The following is a 14242-nucleotide window of genomic DNA, read 5'->3' on the forward strand; positions in this document are numbered from 1 at the left end:
AGATCTTAAACCTAAAACTTAGATCAACCTACCCATGTTGCTCATGGCTCCGAAAAATTTCACAGTCTGTGCGAGGTCTAACCTCCACTGCAGACACAGCTAGGTTGAGGGAAGAATTCTCCTGTCAACTAGCTACCACCTGTCAAGGGGGTGGATTTACTACAGTGACAGAAAATCCCCTTCTGTTGTTATAGTAAATGGCTACATTGCAGTGTTGCAGCTGTGCTGCTGTAGCACTTTTAGTGAAGATATACCCTGAGACTGGAGTCTGGCCTACATCATCACCCTGTGCGTCAACTCTCCTTCCCAGCAGGTCTGACCGGATTCAGCACCTGTGGATCTTCCCGTCAGGAGTCTGTGACCAATGGTGTATATAGTCACCAGACAGTCTTCTCAAAACCAAAGAACTGTTTATTTTAAAACTACCTGCAGTCTATATGCATGTCTATCTTACTTAAAGGCTGTCCATCCCCTGATGGTAACCTGGGCAGGCCTAGCTTCTTCAGACATCCCAGCCTGTGCTTGTGCCTTAGTCTGGTTCCCCCAAGTTCCCTCCTATTTTGAGATGGAGAACCCCTTTTTATATTGCCGCAGTCCTTTTGTTCTTCTGTGTCCCCAGGCTTTGGCACTTCCAGACCAAATTAGTCTTCAAAGCAAACAGTTAGGGCCCTGCCTCTTACCAGCCCTCAGGTGTTTGCTGAGAAGTGGCTTATCTCGAGCCTCTCATTTTCCTTCCTGCTTGCTTTTTCCTTACAGCCCCCATATAAACTAAACCAATATATACATATAGTAAACACCCCAATAACTGGTCTTCATATTACTATATTATTATTACTGAGCAGCTCCACTTAAATCAGAAATAAAATGAAGGGGAAATGAGAGTGTATCATACAGTTGCTATGTATCTATTATTATTAATTCTTTGTATTACAATAGCACCTAGAGGCCCCAACTGAAATCAGGGCTCCATTATGCTAGACACTGTACACACACAGCCCCAGTGAGCTTACAGTCTCTAAATAGACAAGACAGACGAAAGATGGAAGACCAGAAGAACTATCACCCACAGTTTGCTGATGGGGTATTGAGACAGATTGGTTAAGTGACTTGCCCAAGCTCCTACAGGAAGTCTTTGATAAAACTGGACACAAATCTCCTGAATTCCAGTCCAGTGCCTTAGCCACAAAACCCTCCTTCCTCTCCAATTTCTATCTAAATTCTTATGTAGTACCCACCTGTGTTGGTTATGTGTATCTCTCTCCCTCTCTCTACCCTCCAAGTATCAGGATGGTGGTTTTTTGAGGAAGGCTAGGTTGAAGAAATCGGTTTAGCATTTTGTTCTGAAGAAGCCAAGGTTTGTGATCCTCCCAATATCTTCCTGAAGTGAGTTGTAAATTAGAGGCTAATCACTCTTACTGTTGACAGTTCTGCTGCAGTGGAATGCAGCTGCCAAAAGAGGTCGCAATTACAGAGGGTGAGGAGACCCATCAAGTAGCTTTGACCAACATAATGGAGGGCTTTGAAGATAAGGACCAACACATTAAAAGTGACCACATATTGAACCTGTGAAGAAAGAGCACTGGGATGATGTGCTCTTAGGGTCCTTTGTTGCTCAGATCAGGGGCTGCTGTATAGTTTCAGACTGCAAGATCTTTATGGCCTTGTATACGACAGATCTCTGCTCTAAGATGCCCAGCAAACTTTTGAGTGTTTAATAAATAATGAAAGTGACATGACAGTGGTTTCCAGTTTGATAGTTTTTTTAGGAAGTGCTCCCTTTGGTGAGCAAAATTCCAGCAACAAAGGACACAGAAGCAATGGTCCTTGTAGATTTGGTCAATGTGACAAACTACTAATACCTAAACTGGGTAAAGTTTTTAACTCCCTTTTTCATTATATTCATCAATGAACTTTATTTCGGTAGAATATAATGGATCATTGAGGGAAAAAGTAGTACAAATACAGTATTATATATAGCCTAAATAATGACAGAAAAGATATAGAAAACCTACAGCAAGTTTGTCTTGAGATTGTATCTTCCCATGGTATATAAAGAAATCTCTGCTCACTCAGTCAGAATTTAAGGCCAGAGGGACCATTAAATCATTTAGTTTGGCTTCCTGTATGTCACAGGTTATTAAATTTCTTACAGTTACCTCTGTATTGAGCCCAATAACTTGTGTTTGGTTGAAGTATCTTCCAGAAAGGCATCCAGTCTTCATTTGAAGATCAAAAGATAGTTTGTTCCAATGGTTAGCACCCTCAATTAATATTGTGTCTTATTTTTTATTTGAATTTGTCTGGCTTCAACTTCCAGCTAGAGGTTCTTGTGTCTTTCTCTACTAGATTAAAGAACCCTGGTATTTTCTCCCAATGTAGGTAGCTATAAACTGATCAACCTGTCAAATTTCTTTTTCTACAAGAGAAACACACTGAGCTCTAAGTCTCTCGCCGTTAGGCATTTTCTCCAGGCCTTGAGCAATTTTTGTGGCTTTTTTTGTGAACCCTGTCCAAATTTTCAACATCCCTTTCAACATGTGGACACCAGAACTGTGATATTGACGTAAAAGCAATTTGTGCTCCAGAAATGAAATACTTTACTAATATGCCTTAACAATAATACCACAAGTATTAATAGGGAGCTGCTCTTAAAAAGTAGCCTTTCTGAATCCACGGACATTTATCTAGAAAAATTCAGCACTCCCAACTATTAATGCACCTAATTTCTTGTACAACAATATTCCAAAAGGGAACAATTAGAGAAAAGAAAATTAAAATAGTTACATTTAACTTCCATAATTTTCCATTTGGAAAATACTACTCTCTTTCTTCCCATCCCTAACTTTCTTATGGAGCTTAAACTAAGACAGCTTTGTTTCATTTATTCCATCATTTGTGTTTCAGCTTCAATGAAGATGGAACAGTTCAGGGAATAAGGTTTGTTTAATTAACTTGTTACTTCTAAACGGCACATTGCCGCACATCAATACTTAACGTTGTGTTTTAATGTAGGACACTGCATGTTACTTTTTAAAATCAGCTAGCAGTAAATGATCACATATTAAATGAATAACCATTCCTACATAAAGAGTATAGTTTCCTGTATGCTGAACAGTAGAGCCACAATGTGTCTCAGGCTTACTCTACACTATGGAGTTAGGTCATAGAATCCTAGAAACGTAGGACTGGAAGAAACCTTGAGAGGTCATCTAGTCCAGTCCCCTGCACTCAAGGCAGGTCTAAGTATTAGTCAGGACTACGTAAGGCCGCTTACGTCAACCTAATTATGTCAGTGTACACACTGTACAGCCTTGCTCCTCCCAATGTAAGTGTCCTACTACACCGAAATAATAACAACTCCACCGCCACGAGAGGCGTAGGTGTTAGGTCGGTGTAGTTAGGGTGACTACTACTTCAGTTGTCAGTTGTCATTCTTGTCAGTTTCATGGCTCCATGTGAGAGCTGTGAAATTGACAAGAAAGAGAGGTGGGGGTGGGGGCTCCCCGCCAGGCTGCTGCCCAGGCTCCCCACTCTCAGGCTGCATCTGCAAGGCTCCCCGCCAGGCTGTCCCCACGGTCCTAGCTCCCCACTCCCAGCCAGGCTGCTGTCCAGACTCCCCACTTCCTGCGGGGAGCTCGGCTGCACCGAGGCTCCCAGCTCCACACTCTTTGCTGGGAGCCTGGGTGCTGCCCTAAGGCTCCTGGCTTCCCGCTCCCCTGAGGCTACCAGCTCCCCATCAGGAACACAGCATCCACCAGGGCTCTCGGCTCCCCGCCAGGAGCACAGCAGCCACCCAGCGGGGAGCCAAGATCTGGGTGTGGGCACAGCTGTGCTCCTGGTGGGGAGCCATGAGCTTCGGGGCAGCAGAGAGCCTCAGGGCAGCATGGCTCCTGAGGGTGGGGGAGGGGGGAGGAAGCTGTGTTTGGAGCTGAGAGCACTGTCTCTCAGCACCTCCACACTGCCCGTCAAGTCAGTGGAAGCACTCCTGGTGAGGACACACACCACTGACAGAAGAAGGGCAGTATGGACATGAACCATCACATTAATTACTGTGGTGGCTGTAAGTCAACCTAACATAGACACAGAGACCCTCAAAGAGACACATCTGATCTTCCTTAAAGAGAGGGGTCTTCCGAGTATTAATCAATTGATGCCTTTGAAATGTTTTGAGACCTTCATGTGGTTAAGTGCTTAATGTGTTTAGCATTAAGTGTTTTTATTCTAATCCATGTCATATTTCCACAGCCCAAAACAAGGGAACAAGATGCAACATTTGGACTGGTATTCACAGAAGTAACAGTGACCACATAGCTAAAATAGAGGCAAATCCAGTAACAAAAAAGGATATGAGAACCATTGGAAACGACAACAGTCTTTAAATCTGTTAATTCCACTTTTCACTGTTAAACCTAATGCGTCCATTTAATATTTATAAATATTCATATGAGATTCTTTAAGGGCTGCTTCCTCTCTTTAATAAGATAAATGGTATGTTATACCGTGGTTAAACCACTGTGTTGTAGTTCCTTAGTCTATCACCACCAAAGAAACACTACCAATTAAAATGCAGTGCAAATGATTATAAAAAAGAGAAAAGACATTAATAAAGCAGGAAAATCGAAGTAATGCAGCAACAATTTATAATTAAGCTTTCCACGCAGTTTAATTTTATAGTTTAACTCTTCCAGAAAGGGTGAATTTAACAGCACCGCTTTCTCTGTATTAATTAGGATTCTCAAAATGTAGTACATTTGCACATAATAAAAGATAAAGCTCCCTTGATATTGAAAACCTCAAGTATATTTGAGATGGCTGAGAGTTAAAAGTAAGGAAGCATCTTTTTATATCAAATGTTTATGAGATTTACTTATAGATTTATATATTTTTAAGGCTAGAAGAGACCATTACAATCATCTAGTCTGACCAGCATAACACAGACCACAGAACCTCAGCCAGCAACTACTGCATCAAACCCCTTACTTCTGCGTGAGCCACGGCCAGCAAACAACTATTCCCATTTTGAAGAAGAGAAAAAGTAACGATGTCTTGAAATTTGTTTTTATTCTGCACTGGAACAAAGACAAAACCTTTCTACATTATTTGAGAAAAAACATGAGCGAGAGAGACCTAGAATAGACAATAGCCCAGTGATAGGGCACTCATCTGGGATGTGAAAGACCCGGCAGAACAGGGAACTTGAATCTAGGTCTCCCATCTTGAAGTGAATGCTCTAACTACCAGGCTATTAGTGGCGGCCGGTGGGGGAGGGGGGCAGGGACAGCTCTCGCCTCTCCCTTTCTGCTCCCCTCTCCACAATCCTGGACCTGAGAAACCTTCCCTACACATTTTGATCTAAACTGAACTGGGGAGAGGGATCCTAGCGGGAAGGCTTTCCAGCTAGCACAGACTGCTGTAACCTTTTTGATGAGAGAAACCTTTTTGCTTATTAGCCTTGGTAAAGTTTAGGAATTAGCTGGCATGTTTATCCTTTTATTTCTTTTGTAACCAATCCTGACTTATATGCAGCTATACTTGTAATTACTTAAAATCTGTCTTCGTTTAGTTAATACATTTGTTTTATTGTTTTGCCTAAACCAGTGTGTTTTGGTTGAAGTGCTTGGGAATCTCTACTTAGGTCAACAAGCCTGGCGCATAGTCATTACCCATTGTTGGAATGACAGACTGCCTATAAGCTTATACTCTCTAGGAGGGTCCTGCACAGTATAAGACACACATTTCTGGGGAGCAAGGCTGGGGCATATGCGGCTCTCGCCCTCTATGTAATTCATGAATGCCTGGGCATAGCATTCATGTATTCAGCTGGGAGTGACAGTACATGCTGGTGGCTGTGAGTGAGCAGAGTCTGGACGTGTTTGCTGCTCATCAGGAAAGCAGAGTAAAAAGCATCCCAGGCTGGAGAATTAAGGAGACACAGCAGTCCAGATTGCACCCCAGGGAATGTCACAAGGATACAACAGCCTTTCTTATAGATAGGACAAGTTTTGAAAGGTTAATATAGACGTGATATTATGCTAAACAGTGAGCATTTTAATAATGCCCTATGAAGTAATCTACATCCACTTTTATAAAAGTAACAGTACATTTAATTCATTTAATTACAGCACAGTAATTCCTAATCCTAAAGCTTATTTTTTATGGGACAATGATAAATGAAAACCATAGATGAATTATTTTACAGGTTAATACTCATGGCTCTAAATTCAATCAAGATTTTAAATGGTTCTAATAGATGTAATAGTTATAGCAGGTTCTTTAAGTGCCAAGCAATTAAAATTGTTCTCTTAGCATACTGCTTTAATTTAATATCTCCCAAGTTACACAAAATTTGACTTCTGCTGAGAAACATGCTCATATACTACATTTTCCTCCAGTACCACAATAAAAGACATTAAAAGAGAGACTACGTGACTCACAGAAATTGATACATTGATGCCAAGATATGACAAGTATATCCCACTTGTCTAAGATTTAGTTTTACTTGTAAAAATAAATGGTATCTAAAGATAGGCTCTGTAGCCATATTTAGGTGCCTAAGTCAGTGGACCAGTGGGGTACTTTTGAATGTTTGGCTTCTTATTTAGGTGACAGACATGGGCTTATGAATCTAGTTTTTTTTTAAATCTTGGCCTTGATGTATGTGATCTATGTACCTGAGAGGAGTTGTTTTTAAACGGTTGGAGGTTGTACATAAACTACTGCGTAACCCCAAACTGCCACATTAACACTCTAAGCAAGAGCTGCATCAGGATGTGTCTCAGATTCACTGAGGCCTGATCTACACTACTAAGTTAGGTTGATGTAAGTCACTCTGTATCGACCTAGTTGTACAAGTCTCTACACTCAAATTTGTCTCCTGTCGATATAAGCACCCTGTTATGGCAATGCAGTTAAACACCCCCACTCCCCACCCCTGCCCAATGGCATTGAGCCACGGTCAAAGTACTGTGGTCGATGCAGTGCAAGTGCGAACACCATGTGACCTATATCGACCCTGACAGTACTCGAGCAGCAGTCCCACAATGCCAGACACTGACTGCTCTTGTCACAATTGTGAACTCCACTGCCCAGGGGTCACAGAGACTGGAACTCACCACTCCCTACACCGCACCTTTAAAAATTCCATGTACTTTTGAAATACTTGTCCCGATGCCCTGTTTGTAGAGCACAACTGGCAGCTCTCCCTTGTTGTGTGCAACTGCCCTGCTGACCATGCCAGCTACATACTTCAGATGCATTTCTGCCTAGAATAGACAGGAGGCATTGCATCTTCTGGGCCTGTGGGGAGAAGAGACTATGCAGGAACAGTTACGGACTAGCCATAGAAAGGTGGACATCTACGACCAGACTGCATGGGGGATTGAGGTGAAGGGGTATGACAGGGTGTGACGTTATTGACATGAACTGTGACCGTATAGATCATTGACGCAATCAAGGTCCTATAGTTGCACCAAATCTTGTACAAAGGAGGTCAAGTAAGGTGTCTATAGAAAGGTTGTAATTTTCTTGTTATGATTATGCTGTCTGTATGTGTGTATAGTTTTTTTATTTGAAGTTATGAATATGGGCTATGTACAACGTTGGTCTGAAAAGGATTGGTCCCAGACTAGGAAGGAATCTAGTCTGTGAAAGAAGCTTATTGGGACATCTCTGAGGGTGAGATTTACCTGTATTCAGTTTCCTACTGTATTAGGCTTAGACTTGCGTGTTTTGTTTTATTTTGCTTGTAACTTACTTTGTTCTGTCTGTTATCACTTGAAACCACTTAAATCCTACTTTTTATACTTAACAAAATCACTTTTGCTTATTAATTAACCCAGAGTAAGTAATTAATACCTGGAGGAGCAAACAGCTGTGCATATCTCTCTATCAGTGTTATAGAGAGCAGACAATTTATGAGTTTACCCTGTATAAGCTTTATACAGAGTAAAATGGATTCATTTGGGGTTTGGATCCCATTGGGAGCTGGGTGTCTGGGTGCTAGAGACAGCAGAACTTGCTAAGCCATTTTCAGTTAAGTCTGCAGCTTTGGGGGATCGGTCAGACCCTGGGTCTGTGTTGCAGTAATTAGCGTATCTGGCTCAATAAGACAGGGTTCTGGAGGTCCAAACTGGCAGAGAAAACGGGCTCAGAGGTAGTCTGAGCACATCAGGTGACAGTCCCAAAGGGGTTTCTGTGATCGAACCTGTCACACAGGGATCAGGAGCAGTGCCAAGTGAAAGCAAAGAAACTGTGGCAGGCATATCAGAAGGCCAGGGAGGCCAACAGTCTGCAGCTTTTACAACGAGCTGCATGCCATACTTGATGGATTCCCCACCAGCAATCTGTCTTCCACAAAATCATCATGTCCCCTGCTGCTGTGTTTCTTCTAGCAGCTCTGCAAATACTGGTTGATCATTCATCCTGTGTTTGCAATGCTCATGACAACAGTGCAGCACTGTATGGGCTCCATGCTTCTGCCAGAGACGGTGGGCAGCAAAAGATGCTGCATGGTCTTGTGGAATTTAAAAAAAAAGGTGAGAAAATTATGGACTATAGATGGCATTGTGGGATGGAGAACTCGACCCCTTATTGCCAGTCATCCCTGATTACCTGTTTCTGCCCCACCCATGGATTGCCAACATTTCCCAAAAGATTGGATACAATGGTGAGTGGCAAACTGGGACACCTACTCATAGTGCACTGCACCGTGTATCAACACAAGCACTCCTGGTGAGTATGGCACAGTGCTGATGCAAGGAGTTAAGTACGCACCTCACAAATGATATACTAACTCTGGCATCTTTACCCCAATGTAACTTGTGTTGAACCAAGTTTGTAGCATAGACATGACCTAATCCAGAATATAGAGGCCAACAGACAGAATTGGGATAAACAAACTAGCAAATGGTATAATTGACTCAAATATCTATGTATAGAGCTTATTTCTGGCGACCGGTGATTGACATTTTTGGAGTTTAGCACACTTAGCTATGTGCTCCTGTGAAAGAGGGAGTCATTTTACTCCTGCTTAGTTGCTGGAGTTGATGTTCAGAGCGATAGTGTGTGACATCCTACATTGAATATTTTATTTTGCAATTTATGAAAATACTAAAAGTTAAAGGGGGATGCTGTTTTCTACATTTTTAAAGAAAGCTTTTATTTTCTGTTCCCTCTCCCCACCTTACAAAAAAATCTCCCCTTCAAGTGAAACAATTCTTGCCTATGCCCAATTAAAGCACAGATGCTGCAGGCCTGTGCTCAGGGCTCTGACTCATGGAGTCACATGATTATATCAATCCTGGTTTTAATTCAAGTTTTTAGCCCTTGTAGTTGCAAGGAAAAGCTTGACAACTAAATCCAAGTGTCGCCAATTCAGTGACAACCGCTTGTGTCTGCAGACAGCCTGAAGCAATAGCTGTGAGGGAGGGACAAACTTATGCATCTCATCAAAGCGTTACCTCCAAAAGCCACGGCTATGGGGAGGACTCACCAATACCAACCCAGCATGGAACTCTGTATGTAGCAGGAAGAGACGAGAACAATCGGCCTGGCCTGCCCACCCTCGCACCCACCCCTGCAAGCATACCCTGAGTTGCCGGGCGTAAGTGTAACCCACACACCTTCTGGATGTGGTGTTCTGTACCATCTAGTGGCACTGAGACCAGAGAGAGACAGATACAGAAACAAGAAAGGAGTGCAGGAAGCACACACTGCCTCTCTCATATATCAGATACCTTGTTTTCTTGACTAAAATATTAGAACATCTGTCTAGTTAGGGTCAGTACATGTCTTTCCACCTGTTCAGAGACCAGACAAACCTGTTATAACACAACATGTGAAACAATATAGTATACTTGCAAGTGTTGACCAAGCCTCTTGGTAGAACATATGTACTGTAATAAAAGGCATTATGTGTATATAGAGTTTAGAAATAAAGCTTAATTAAGAGAAAGCAGAAATGTGTAATAAAAATGACTGAAATAAAGGATTTTGGAAGACAATTGAATAATTAACAAACTAGTTCTTTAAGACGAACGGCCATCTCAAATCACTAGATCATCCTAAAATAGACTTCACAGCATTCAACTGCCTTTGTCTACTGCTTTATGAAAAAGCAACACAGTTATAAGACCACAAATGTTAGAAACACAATATTGTCTGATTTTACAAAGATCACATGATTGTAGAGATTTCTCATTCTTGGTTCAAATTATTCTCCAAATTGTTGAATATAAAGACCACTGCAGGAAAGCTCTCAAGCATTCAGAAGCTCCATAATGTATTAAATCCCACTGCTGTGTTTTTCCACATAGATTCCACCTCTTGTACCACATAGGTGGTGTTTGGACGCTTAATTAATGTTTTTAGATCACTTCGCATATCTGTGGCACTTGACAGTAGTTAGCGCTATTATTACTACAAATATGGGTACTCTGTGAAGTTCCACAATTTAAGGGAAAGGATAAATGAGTGATACAATATTCAACCATACTCCCATGTAAAAGAAAATAGCTTAGACTCCGAGAAGCATGAGTGCAGTAGTCTGAACCAGGAGTGGGTGGAAAACAAAAATCCTGTTTGGTGAAAAATTTTGCGGTTTCAGAATTTTGTTTCATTCCAATGCTGAATGAAAATGAGATCTTTTGAAATTTTTGTGAAAAAATATGAAAGACACTCACCTCAGAATAGCCAGTAGTTTGGTGGCTGGGGCACTCACCTGTCATGTGGGAGACCTAAGTTCAAGTCCCTATTCTACTTGATTCAGAACTGCGGCTTGAACCCAGGTGAGTGCTCTGGTCTAGAGAGTCAATCCCGCCTGTTGGAGAGATCTTTCTCTCCTATTTATTTGTATAATTAAATATTAATTGGGCCAGAGAGTTGGTCCCTTCTCTGAATTAAGTAAACCTTCCAGACAAAAGAGCCAGCATTCTTTTGTGGATAAATTCCTGACTAGCTAAACCTAATCTAAACCTTCACCAGAAGTAGTAATGAATGAATGTAAAAAGCACAAGTAGTAATGTTTTCACTGGGGTTTTCTGACTCAAAGGAGGAAGTGGATTTTAATACTGGGAACAGAAGCTACTCCTGAACTCTAATTAATACAGTAAGAAATTAAATGATAAGAAACTTAATTTTTTGGGTCACAAATTCGTATCGCTGATGTATTCCATGTTTTCTATAATGCGTTGTGGAAACAAAATAGCCAAATGTATTTTCAGAAAACTATGTAAATGAAATTGATAAAGTGTCAATACTTGACTGCTTGTTTCAATTGGATAACATCGGAAAAGCTGTTATTGTATGTTCAGATTGTTACAATATTGTTATATACCATAAGTGTTCATTTGAACAGTGAGAATACTGCAGACAAAGCGTGAAGCCTGCAAGATGTTTAAAGCCTTCTCTCTGATACAGTATGATACAGTCTGAAGCAGCAGTTCTTTTAATGGAGTTAATTCTTTCATTCCATCTCTCAAGGGGAAAGCACCATACTTTGCATTGTGGGGGTACTTAATGATTCACTTAGCAGGAGGCTAAATGAAGCAAAGTTTCAGACAGCAAAGAAATAAACCAGCTAATGCTCCTAATGTTTAATGTTAAAGGTTAACTGAATTTCAACTGATGAAAATTGCTACATAACAGCTAGGTATTATTATTATTGAGTGGGTTAAATAGATTTGAATCTTAAGACCCCCCTCCTATACAGTTTCTCTCATCATGCACCTCACAAACAGGTGAATTCCTCTATATCCCCAATGCTTCCCCTTCAGCCCCTCTGATGCTCCAATCACAAACAACAGCTGGGGTTCCAGATATTTCTACATACCCATTCACACCTCTGCAACCAGGGGCATGACCACAGATGTAGGTGGTAAAGGCTGTGTTAGGTGGCAGCGTTGGTGGTTGGGCAGTGTCCCAATCTGTCAGGGACACATGGAAATAGACAATATGGGGTGGAGGGAGGAATTCATCAGCCAGTAACAACCCCATGGCTGAGGGAAAACTCTCCCTTTTCTTTGCAGTGTATTGGTCCATAGAAAAATCCATCTCTTTATAAAAAGGGATCTTTCTTCCCAAATATGCCAAAGCATATTTTACCATAACAGCATTTCTGCCCCTTTATATTTTCTAAACATGCACCAGATATACTGGGAAATTCTCATATGTCAGTGAGTACACAGATCATCTAGATCTGAAGTCCAGGAGCAGTGGTACATATGCACAGACTTTCAGAAGAAAGGGAGATGAAGTGGCATGGTTATTGACCATTGGCAGCTCTTACCCATCTCCCAAGTTAGCATATGTTTATGCTGCTGTAAAATACATACAATTAGAGCCTAGGATCAAGGATGTGTAAATTACAGGGTTACAACAGTTTGACATGCCACTTAGTAACTTGTGCATGGAACAGAAACATGAGCAGCTGGTGACCCGGCCGTTGGGGAGGCTAGCCCCCAGCCCCTCTCTTTCAGTCCGAGGCCTCTCCCCTTCTGCCCCGCCCTTCCCCGCAGGAGCCCAAAGCACGCTGACCATGGGCCCCGGCGTCGGACAGCCAGGCAGCATGGTCACAGTGCCCCTACCTGGAGCACCAGGTGGCGCAGATGCAGCACCCCCAAGCCCTGGAGCACCAGGTGGCTGAGTCAGAGCGCTGGGCGGGCAGCACAGCCCTTGTGCCAGCCTCCCCGAGTCCCCGCGGCACGTTGCCCAGCCCCAGCCAGCCTGGGCCAGGGCAGAGTGCCGGGAATTGCAGGAGTAGGCCTGGGGGTGGAGCATGGGAGGGGTCACGCCAGGCTGTTTGGGGAAGCATAGCCTCCCCTAGGGTGACCGGACGTCGCAATACAATCGGAACTGTCCTAATATTTAACTCTTTGTCTTGACCAATGTGCGATCAGGATGCCATTTGTCCTGATATTGTAGGGTTGCCGGCTCCACGCAGCTCCCTGGAAGTGGTGACATCTCCCTCTGGGTCCTAGGTGCGGGGATGGCCAAGGGGGCTCTGCATGCTGCCCCTGCCATGAGCGCCAGCTGGAACCACAGCCAATGGAAGCTGCAGGGGCAGTGCCTTCAGGCGAGGCTCTGTACAGAGCGGCCTGGCCGCGCCTCTGCCTAGGACCCAGAGGGAGATATTGCTACTTCTGGGGAACCACCTGAGTTAAGTGCCTCCTGGAGCCCGTACCCCACACCCCAACCCCTGCCCCCACCCTGAGCCCCCTCCTGCACCCAAACTCCCTCCCAGAGTCAGCACCCCAACCCCCCAGCTCCAGCCCTGAGACCCCCCCGCCTTGCGGTGGGGGCCGGACCTGGAGCTGTGTACCACCTACCTGCGGCTTGCGGAGGGGGCTGGAGCTGGGGTTGTGTGCCTGTGACCTGCAGCTTGTGGCGGGGGCCGGAGCTGTGTGCCCCTGACCTGCGGCTTGCTGTGGGGGCCGGAGCCGGGCCCGTGACCTGCAGCTTGCAGCACCCCCTGCCCCCATGTGCGACCCTCACCCCCATGGCTCCGGTGGGGGCTGTGAGCCTGTGGCTGTCCCCTCCATGTGTCCTGATATTTTACTCCTGTGCTCTGGTCACCCTAGCCTCCCATGAGTAGAAACAGTGCAACTAAGATCTGAGCCCTAAGCAAACAACATTTCCCCAAAGTAAGAGGCATATGCTCCACAGCCCACTGCAGTACCTATCAACCTTCCACAAGGTTAGGAGAAGAGAGAAACCAGAAAGATTCCAAAAGTATCTGACATGTATCATTCCAGTATAACAAATAAACAACAAAGTACTTTAGATGTAAACCAGCATAAAGAGAAAGTTTTTGTTTTGTTTTTAAATACCAAAACCAAAAATATCTTCTGCTATTATTCAAGTGTTGAAAACATGGTAAAAGCTCAGTTAGTCTCAGATCCTTCAAGCCTATAGCCTGGTTGTTAGGATGCTCACCTAGGAGAGGGGAGATCTGAGTTCAAGTCTCTGCTCCAGAGTTGAGATTCAAACCTGGGTCTCCCATATCTGGGCAAATGCCTTAACCACTGGCTAAAGTTATACAGGGACAGAATGGTACACACATGGCTAAAGGTTATAAGGGGACATACACACAGTTTGCTGGCCCTGAAAAACTTTTCCCCAGCTGAAGCTATCACGTCAAATTTGCAAATCGTTTCTGTCAACCCGAAAATGCATTTTTTGGCAAATAAACTATTTGTCCAAAAAGCTTTGTCCTGCTCCTGTTTCAAGTCACAGTATTTTTGCAAAA

At 43.3% G+C, this 14242-nt stretch overlaps 1 protein-coding gene across 2 annotated transcripts in view; it reads right to left on the reverse strand.

The window, feature by feature from the left end:
* CPQ (carboxypeptidase Q) overlaps positions 1 to 14242 on the reverse strand; it is a 246820-nt gene that overhangs the window by 31102 nt on the left and 201476 nt on the right. The gene's annotated exons all lie outside the window — the stretch shown is intronic.

The sequence above is a fragment of the Natator depressus genome, chromosome 2 (genome assembly GCF_965152275.1).
Source record: "Natator depressus isolate rNatDep1 chromosome 2, rNatDep2.hap1, whole genome shotgun sequence".
NCBI classification, from domain to species: Eukaryota; Metazoa; Chordata; order Testudines; family Cheloniidae; genus Natator; species Natator depressus.